This window comes from Schistocerca nitens, chromosome 6 (assembly GCF_023898315.1).
Source record: "Schistocerca nitens isolate TAMUIC-IGC-003100 chromosome 6, iqSchNite1.1, whole genome shotgun sequence".
Taxonomy (NCBI): domain Eukaryota; kingdom Metazoa; phylum Arthropoda; class Insecta; order Orthoptera; family Acrididae; genus Schistocerca; species Schistocerca nitens.
The window spans coordinates 445,141,590-445,151,438 of record NC_064619.1 but is presented as its reverse complement, the minus strand read 5'-3'; positions in this window follow the sequence as shown (position 1 = coordinate 445,151,438).

The window sequence follows — 9,849 nt, the reverse complement described above, 5'->3', positions numbered from 1 at the left end:
ACCACTGCGCCCCATCGCTCGGTCGGGATGCGTATAATATGACGTCTAACATCCGACTGGTACTTTGTTCTTTGTTGGCGCATTCTCTGCACGCCCTCGACGTTTTTCTTTAACGTGCTTTTGCCTGCTTAACACAGAGAGACTTCTCTCGACCTTTTTCCTGTTTTATTATTGCAATTCAATAGACCCTGTACGTAGACCAGTAACTTATATACTACTTTACAATTTACAATACACGAGTGAAAATGTACATTTTCAGGATAAAATTACAAGTTAATATAAATATTAACAGAATATGCTAAAAACACAGGTAAAACATTATCGATAAACAATTGAAAATTACGAGTGATTTGAACTCTTGGTCTTTCTAATAGGACTCCGTTTTGCCTATAATTGAAATACTATTAAATAACTGACGAAGTAAAGTTCAGGTACAATTCTGCCGAACATTTCCGGACGTAGGGCTGATTAAAGTAAATTTCAGGACCAGAAACCTAGAATAATTTTTGCTAACTCTGTTCGCTGTAGAATGACAACAGCAAAAACAATACTCATTTTTCTGTTCGATGTCCTAGTTGCTGTTGTTATTGTAGCTCGTTGCTCTAAAAAATAAATGGAATACGATCTCGCCGAGAGGTTACCTGGCTCTTGTGAGTGTTTAATAACAATACGTTAATCTTCTTATTGCGGCGTAATTCCTGCATTCAATAAATTCATCAACAATGACGATTAGCTGAGTTCTCAGAAGGACGTACTTCAGGTGTAAAATGTAACCTTTTCAAAATGAAGCATCAAATAATGTTTCTATGCTATATATTCTTCACTTTTTTCATTTAATGAAACATTAACAATATGTTCCACAACGGACAATGGCACATTGGATGCGATCTACCGTCCGACTTCTGTCCACCATATCTACTACTACAACTCTCCGTAGTGTAGACATAAACCAAAGATATATTTATATTCACAGCCTATGATTCAGATCGATTAAAAATCATGGATATTATTTATGTAGAATAAATACATCGAGATATAATTACATTTTCGTAAGTCTGAATATTGTAAAGTTTTGTGAAAGGTTTTTAGAATAAGAGACAGTAAATAATATGACATAAAAATATTGGTATCCAGACATAAATATTAATCAGTAATATCACACAGAAAAAAATATGCCTCGGAAAAGCTACTAAATATAACAGGAGTAGACGATGTACAGTGATGTGCGATTGATTGTGGTTGTATCGCCATCTACAATAATCCAGGATTACGTAAGTGTACTCTCATTATACGCTGCAACAGTTTTTCAAATTCTATCGCAGCTGACCGTATACAATCCCACGTTGGAAACTGGGAATTAAAGTTATTTTAAAGGTTATTTCTAAGTTGCTCATGTAAAATAAAAGCCCCGAGTTTCCATTAAATTTTAAAATACATTGTAACACATGATTTAATGTCTTCCGACACCTTGTCCGAGAAATATGTTCTCGTTCCTTGGTTGTGGCGTTTTTTTTTTTAAGATGATTTTGCCTATAGTACCCCTGATGATCGCTAACTGAAATTGTTAACAAGCCCTGAAACATTTTTCCCATTACCTGACTTCGTAGTATCAGGGTGGAGAGAAATCGCGATCACCGCTATCGCTAAAAATTGCAGCTACCACCGAAACCATAACTCTTCCTGAGAGTAAACAAAATTCCACTTTCATGGAATTTTCTGCCACATAAGAAAGCATGTAACTGATCAATATTAACTTCAAGTAAACCAACGCAGTGATAAACACACATCAGTAAGGTTGAAGTAGTAATCACATGTCGATTAATGCTGCAAATTAGTGCCGTTATATTTTTCTTCTTTTCATAGAGATATATTACCAATGATTCCCTGGCTGTCGTTAGGGAATGTTAAATCAATTTCAAATTGGTATCAAATCATTCTGGTCTGGCGCTTGCATACGTTGCCATTCAAGACTTGGGTACAATGTAAGACATGATTTCGTACAAGAATGGTTTATACCAATACCAGTCATATATTTTGAGGATTCAGCCGGCGTAGTCGGGCGTTCCAGGACCACCACTGCTTTATCGCAGCGCTACCGGATAGCTCGCTGCTAATGGCCGGTTACTGTTGGTCCACCTGTCGCATCAGCAGCAACGTTGCTCGAGTCATTAGAATATGAAACCATTCTAACTCATTTAACACATAGAGAGTCCCCCACACCGGTAGTATGTTCGCCCCTCAGCTAGTGTTATTCAAAAATCTGCAAACTACGACGGTAATTCGGAAAGTAAGGAACGATCGGTCGCGAAATAGAAACCACAGTAAAAATCCGATGAAGCTTTGCACAGGTGTGTTGGGCAGTGTCTCTAGTATGTCCGTCGATCGCGTTACGTCGTTATTTTTAGTTCTGAGCACACAGGGAGCACATAAAGATACCTAGAACAATAGTGTCTCCCGCCAAGTACGAGGGCCTGGTGAGAAATTTCGCCTGAAGCTTTGCAGCCAACATTACATAACTGTCGTGCGTTTTCTTCTTCAAGACAATTCTCAGCCGCATTCTGCAGGGCCAATGAAGATGCTCCTGCATCGTTTTCAATTGGAAATGTTTGATTACCCATAATACAGCCCGTAATTGTCTCCCTCTGAATTTCATATCTGCTTACATGAACCACTGGTTATGGCGACAACATTTTGGCCCAGACAACGAGCGAATGTTGGTTTACAAATCACTTGTTAATGTGGACGGCACTCTTGGTGCTTCGACATCTTCTGCTAAGAGTAAAAAGAACGAAACCAGAGGAGTTACTAAAACTGCTCAATTTGTTCTTATTCATGGACCTACTTTATTTTGTGGTGCGAGATTAAATTTTTCTTTAATGAAAGTTTCTTCTTCCTCCAGTTTGGGTAACGGATGGCTAACTGTAGCTTTCGTTGCTTGTAACAATGCAGTTAGAGCCGGTTTGGAATCCTTTGAAAGTCGTGAAATCTTAGCTTACCGTACTATACCAGTTTCTGAGATTATTATTGCTAGTGAGGGTTCCTACCTTTTTCCGCACGGGAGTTTGTCTTTGTCTTGTCGTAGACGTTGTAAGATAAATTCCGATTGTAGTATTCACTTATGGGTGAAGGCTAGTGGTCCTTCTTCTTTGGAAGATTGTCGCATTGTGGGTGATTGTACCTTATATAATCATTGAAATCAGTTCTCAATAAACGGCCCTTTTAAGGGCCACAAATACTACACATTGATCTTGCCAAAAGCCGAGAAGCGATTCTTCTTAGTGTTTTAGCTCTCTGGGGCACTCTGGGATGCTCTCTGGGGCACTCTGGGACCCTCAATAGATGTCGAGCACAGTCTCTGATTGGTTGTTGTGTTATTGGCGCGCGATTCAAATTGCGTTGGAGGAAAGCACTGACGGCTGCCTTGTATAACGAGGGTATTGGAAAGTTGGTACAACACTACGAGAAACGTCTAAGCCGGATCTACATCTACATCTACATATATACTCCGCTAGCCACCAAGCGGTGTGTGGCGGAGGGCACAATTCGCGCCAAAGTCATATTTCCCCCCTTCTATTCCACTTGCGGATGGCGCGAGGGAAAAACGACTGTCATTGCGCGATTTGAAAGTTGGTGGTAATAATATATGTTCTACATCTTCGGTGAAGATCGGATTTCGGAATTTAGTGAGCAGCCCCTTCTGATTAGCGCGCCGTCTATCTGCAAGTGTGTCCCACATCAAACTTTCTATGAGATTTGTAATGCTCTCGCAATGGCTAAATGTACCAGTCACGAATCTTGCCGCTCTTCTTTGGACCTTCTCAATCTCTTGAATCAGACCCAACTGGTAAGGGTCCCATACAGACGAACAATACTCCAAGACTGGACGAACTAAAGTATTGTAAGCTATTTCCTTTCTTGAAGGACTGCATCGTTTCAGGATTCCACCAATAAACCGCAATCTAGAGTTCGCCTTACCCGTTACTTGTGTAATCTGATCATTCCATTTGAGATCATTTCGAATAGTCACACCCAGATACTTGACGGACGTTACCGCTTCCAAAGACTGGGCATTTATTTTGTACTCGTACATTAATGGGGATTTTCGCCTTGTTATACGCACTAGGTTACACTTACTAATATTGAGAGATAGCTGCCTGGCATTACACCACGCATTTATTTTCTGCAAATCCTCATTGATTTGTTCACAATTTTCATGTGATACTACTTTCCTGTAGACTACAGCATCATCGGCAAACAGTCTAAGGCCGCTGTCAATACCATCAACCAGATCGTTTATGTAGATCGTAAAAAGCAGAGGACCTGTTACGCTGCCCTGGGGCACACCTGAAGTTACGCTTGTTTCTGTTGAAGTCATCACGTTCACCCGTCAGTGAAATTGGCCGGTAATTGTGTGCATCCGATTTTCTACCCTTTTTATAGATTGCTATGACGTGGGCCTTCTTCCAGTCCCGTGGAACTTTCAGCTGTTCCAATGATCTCTGATAGATGATGGAAAAGAATGGTGCTACATTTGTAGCATAGTCAACATAAAATCTTACGGGGATACCGCTTGGGCCAGATGCCTTACTGTCAGCAAGAGAAGGTATTGTAGCGTTCATAGATATTACGTACGACCAAAATTTTTTGGGGCTATTTTTAGAATCTGCAGATAAAATATTGCTTTCAAATTCATTAAAAGGATCTCTCATTGTCCTTCTGACATCTACTTTCTTTTCGCATAATTTCTGTTTGTCAGCGGGGCAGTGACTACGTTTAAAACGACTGTGCAAAATTCTCTGCTTTCTCGGCAACTTCCTAATATGTTTGTTGTACCAAGGTGGATCATTTCCCTCCCCTATACTTTTGCTAAGCGCATACTTCTCTAGCACATGGTGGACAATACCTTTAAATTCCGACCAAAGATGCTCAATATCTTTGTGTCCCGCGGTGAATGCTTGGAGCTGACTATGAAAGTATTCATTAATGACACTTTTATTTGCTTTCCCAACCAAGAAAACTCTAAGCTGTTTCTTTGGTTTTTGTGCAACTTCCACTGACAAAGAAGCCACAACAACATTATGGTCGCTAATATCTTCTTCTACATTAACATCCTCAAAAAGATCGGGTCTATTTTTCGCCAAGATATCTAATATGTTCCCATCTCGAGTTGATTTTCTAACCAATTGCTCAACGCTGTATGTTGACAGCGCTCCTAGAATAACTTCACACGAATCTTTGCTTCTGCCCCCTGTGATAAACGTGTAATTTTCCCAGTCAATGGGACTATGGAAGTTGTAGCTAACTGTTTCAAATAAAATAGTTTTGATTTTCACTGTGGTTTCCATTTCGCGACATATCGTTCCTTACTTTCCGAATAGCCCTCGTAGATCGTGGACTGAAATTTTAAAAACAGATCATGACAGGCGCTATAGGCGATCTTCCGCTAGGTTATGCTAAATTTTGGACACTGGGATGGGATTTACAGTGCGCTAGCCGGCACATAGAGTCGCCATCATCTGCAGCCATGGGCGGCCCGCCGCCCACGCCGTGGCCTTACGTGGGCGGCAGCTCTGGGTCGTACGTTAAATGTCGACATATACTACAGGCGATGTGCCGCACTGCGGTAGCTCTGAGTGAGTTTTCCACGACTGTGAAACTTCAGCGAGGAGAAGGCCTTGAACTGCGTAATACTGGTGTCAGTCTCATGGGCAGAGTACATACAAATACTTTGCTTCGTGTAATAGGTTGGCGCATAATTTCGTAGCGTTTTTGTTTTGCATAGTGGTTTTACGCTTGTTATGGGTTTATTGAGCGATAATTATTTTTATTTGTAGCTCACTGTTGCTATTTGAACTTATGTACTGTCATTTTCTCATCTGGAGATAGTGACTGGAGCTGTGGGTGCTAGAAAAAGGACTGACAAGTGAAGAAATCGGAACATTACCGACATATTCTTCTGTTTGTGTTCAGTAGAATGGGTGACAGCAGCCGCGGCAGCCAGAAAAACTGGGGCCGTGTTCAGAGATCATACCATTGGACAAAGCCGACAAGAAAATGGTTTTCTCGTTTTAAGGAGGATTATTTTGACGTTAGTGACGCTCCACATTCAGGAAAATCTTCAGAGCTTCATTAAGATCGTTCAAACGCACTAATCCACAATGATCCACGTCATTTTACTCGGAAACTGGTAAATATGATGAATTGTGATCATTCGACCATCGTGTGACATTTTCATGCAATGGGGAAGTTAGAAAATAGGAGTACGGGTACCGCATACTCTGAGCTAGTATCACGGAAATCAGCAGGTGGCCATATATGCACCTCTGCTTGTTCTACATCAACTGGCTCGTGAACAACACCGACCATTGCTATTCTTTTCGTTACTGGTGACGAGAAATGATTTCTTAATTCCAAGGAAAAAAGAATGTTTGGGTCCAAATAAAGCCGCAACTCCCCGTACAAAGAACTACGCGCACCCACAAAAGGTAATGTTACGCATGTGGTGGAACAGCGACGGTGTGGTGTACTATGAACTGCTTCCCCGAGGTTTAACCATCCGTGAAGACATTTACTATCAACAAATGAGCCGTGTTACAGTCGCAGTCTAAGAACAACGACCAGGAAGACTGCTACCCCACGATAACGCCCGCCCACATTCTGCTAGACTGACAGAAAATGTTATTCAGGAGTTAAGTTGGGAAGCCATTCCGCACCCACCTTATTCACCCGATCTTGCGTCCTCAGAGTTTCACCTTTTCCGCTCTCTGACGAATAACTATCAAGGAACTTACTAGCCGGATGAAAATGCGCTCCGTTCTTATTCTTCACCTCAGAATCACGTGATTTCTACAGTCGCGGATTCGAAAAATTATCCCAGCGTTGGCAGGCTGTTGTAAATAGTGAAGGACAATATATTACTGAAGTCTCTATTATGTGTATCTATTGTGTTTATTAAAGTTATGGGAACACGCTACGAACTTACGTAACAACCTAATACGTCACAGCTGAAATATCAAATAGACACATGTTAATGTCTGTAGATGGCCTCCTAGAATATGATATGGTGGCTCTTAGACGGATCAAATACTACCTGCGGGGGAGGTTTGGAAATTTATGGTAAGGAATGAACTGGTGAGGTTATCGATCCCTAGGCTTACGCACTTCTTTGATGGAATAAAACGAGTTTTGAAAATTTTACACAAGTTTTCTTTCTGCAGTTATCGATTCACGTGTTTAATTGTCGATTGTCGTGTTTCTTTCAATGTTCAAGTTGTGAAGTTGTGCTTTAGTTTACGCAATCGAAATTTTCAACTGTGGCAGTTATTTTGGTTTGTTGGTCAGTTCTACTGTATCGTTTAAGCATGTCGCGCGGAATGACAGATGCTGATTATGGCGATACAGTATTTCTGTACGAGTTTTGAGATGCTGCTGCTTGTAAAGAATACGCAGGCGAAAGGGTGTTTACCCGCCTTTTCACTAAACTGAGTGAGACTTTTGCAGCGACCAGCAGTCGCATCTCATCTGAACGTGAAAATGAACACAGTGTGGATGAATTAGAAGACATTATTCAGTTTTTCTAAGGTAGTCCTTCAACACGCACACGTATGTATATAAGAATGAGGAGGACACTGCGTATGCACGGCCTCTGTCCCTATCATTTACAGCGGTTTCACCACAGTCAAGAACGAGATGAAGGTGGACGTTTGAAATTATATCGTCGCTTAGCTGTAAATTCCCATTAGTACTCTACGGTCACATCTAAATTTATACTTTGCAAGGTATCTGTGTGGCGGAAGGTGTACCATTGTCATTTGCTCCTTCCCTGTTCCAGTCACTTACGGTTCAAGAAAATAACGATTTCTGGTAAGCCTCCGTATGGGTGTGAACTCTGTAGTTTTATCTGCATAGTATTTTCGCCAGATATATGTATTTTTTTAATTTACAAGTCAAGTTCCGTAGGACCACTTTGAGGAGCAAATCTCTAAGGTCATGGAACGTGTCAGTACCTGAAATTACAACATAAAAGTAATAACAGATAAAAATAAAATGTTATGAACCCACGAAACGTCACGCCATAAGCTTAAGTAAACGCAATCAACAATATAACATAAGAATAAGCTTAATTTTTCAAGGAACTCCTCAATAGTGTAAGGAGGGACCTATGAGGAAACTCTTCAATTTCGATTTGAAAGTGCGTGGATTATTGCTAAAATTTTTGAATTCTTGTGGTAGCTTATTGAAAATGGATGCAGCAGTATACTGCACACCTTTCTGCACAAGAGTTAAGGAAGTACGATCCAAATGCAGCTTCGATTTCTGCCGAGTATTAACTGAGTGAAAGCTGCTTATTCTTGGGAATAAGCTGATATTGTGAGAGGCCAACGTCAAATTACTCAGACTAGTGAATAGAGGTCGACAAGAGGTTCGCAAACTTACACCATTTATTGCCTGAACCGTCCGTTTCTGAGCCAAAAATATCCTTTTAGAATGGAAAGAGTTACCCCAAAATGTAATACCGTACGACATAAGCGAATGAAAATAAGCAAAGTAGACTAATTTTCGAGCCGAACGATCACTTACTTCAGATAACGTTCGAGTAGTAAAAATTGAACAAAATCCTGAACGTGGGCTTTCACGACAGATTAGTATCTATATGAACACCTAGAAATTTGAACTGTTCAGTTTCACTAGTCATATGCCCGTTCTGTGAAATAAAAACATCGGGTTTTCTGGAATTGTGTGTTTGAAACTGTGATTTAGCGTTACTTTATTTTCTACAAGCCATGAACTTATTTGAAAGCGTGCCAATATTGCACACAACATCCTTTACTACCAAGCTAGTGTCATCAGCAAACAGAAATATTTTAGAGTAATTCGTAATACTAGAGAGCATATCATTTACATAAATAAGGAACAGGGGTGGCCCCAACACTGATCCCCCGATTTGACCGTACCCCACTCAGGCCCCTTATCACAGCATTCTCAACACTTTTTCTGTCTGTTCTTAAAGTAAGAGGCGAACCAAATGTAAGCTACTCCCCATGTTCCGTAATGGTCCAACTTATGGAGCAATATTTTATGATCAACACAGCCAGTGTAGGAGGAAGAAATATATTGGTTGACTCTGCCTGGAATGTACGCTCTCGGAACTTCAGCATTAGACATACCGCGATGCAGAACGCCTATCTGACAGCACATGTCATTTGAGTTGCCTGAGATTTGTGGTATTACCCAGCGATCACGGTGCCACAAAGAAGTCGGAAAAGTGAATCGATACCACGGACGTTGCCGATGGCTTGCTGCAATCTGCAACAACCAGTCGGGAGCACTCCAGAAGATCACTCTCTTAGCATAGCATTATCCTCACACTGAGGCCAATATAGAGTCGAGCATGCGTTCAAGACATCAGCTACAGCAGGACAATGACAAAGTTATTGATGCAGTGTACTTTCGTAGATGTTGCATTTTGTACTGCAAGAGAACAACTTGTTAATTCGTGCATAAAGTGATGCTTTCGTAGTCAATGACAGTTGTAAATTATCAAGAAATCATGTGGCAAAGAATTATTTCAAAGTTAAGTAAATCTTTTATTCATTTATGTAATAAAGTCAACTAATATTTCAAGTGTTCTACTTTGATGAGCTTTCTCCCAGAGCAATCAAAGAACCTGCAGTTATTGCTGGATGAAAGTAATTTCGCCTGCTCACAACAAGCATCTCCGTGATGCTTTCGGCACTTACCTAAATGAAGTTGTAACAGAACTTGGTGCTCTTCTTTCACCACTTGCAAATTAGGTTAGAAATCAGATTAATAATGTTGCTCACGCAGCATATGTTCGCTTTATCGGGC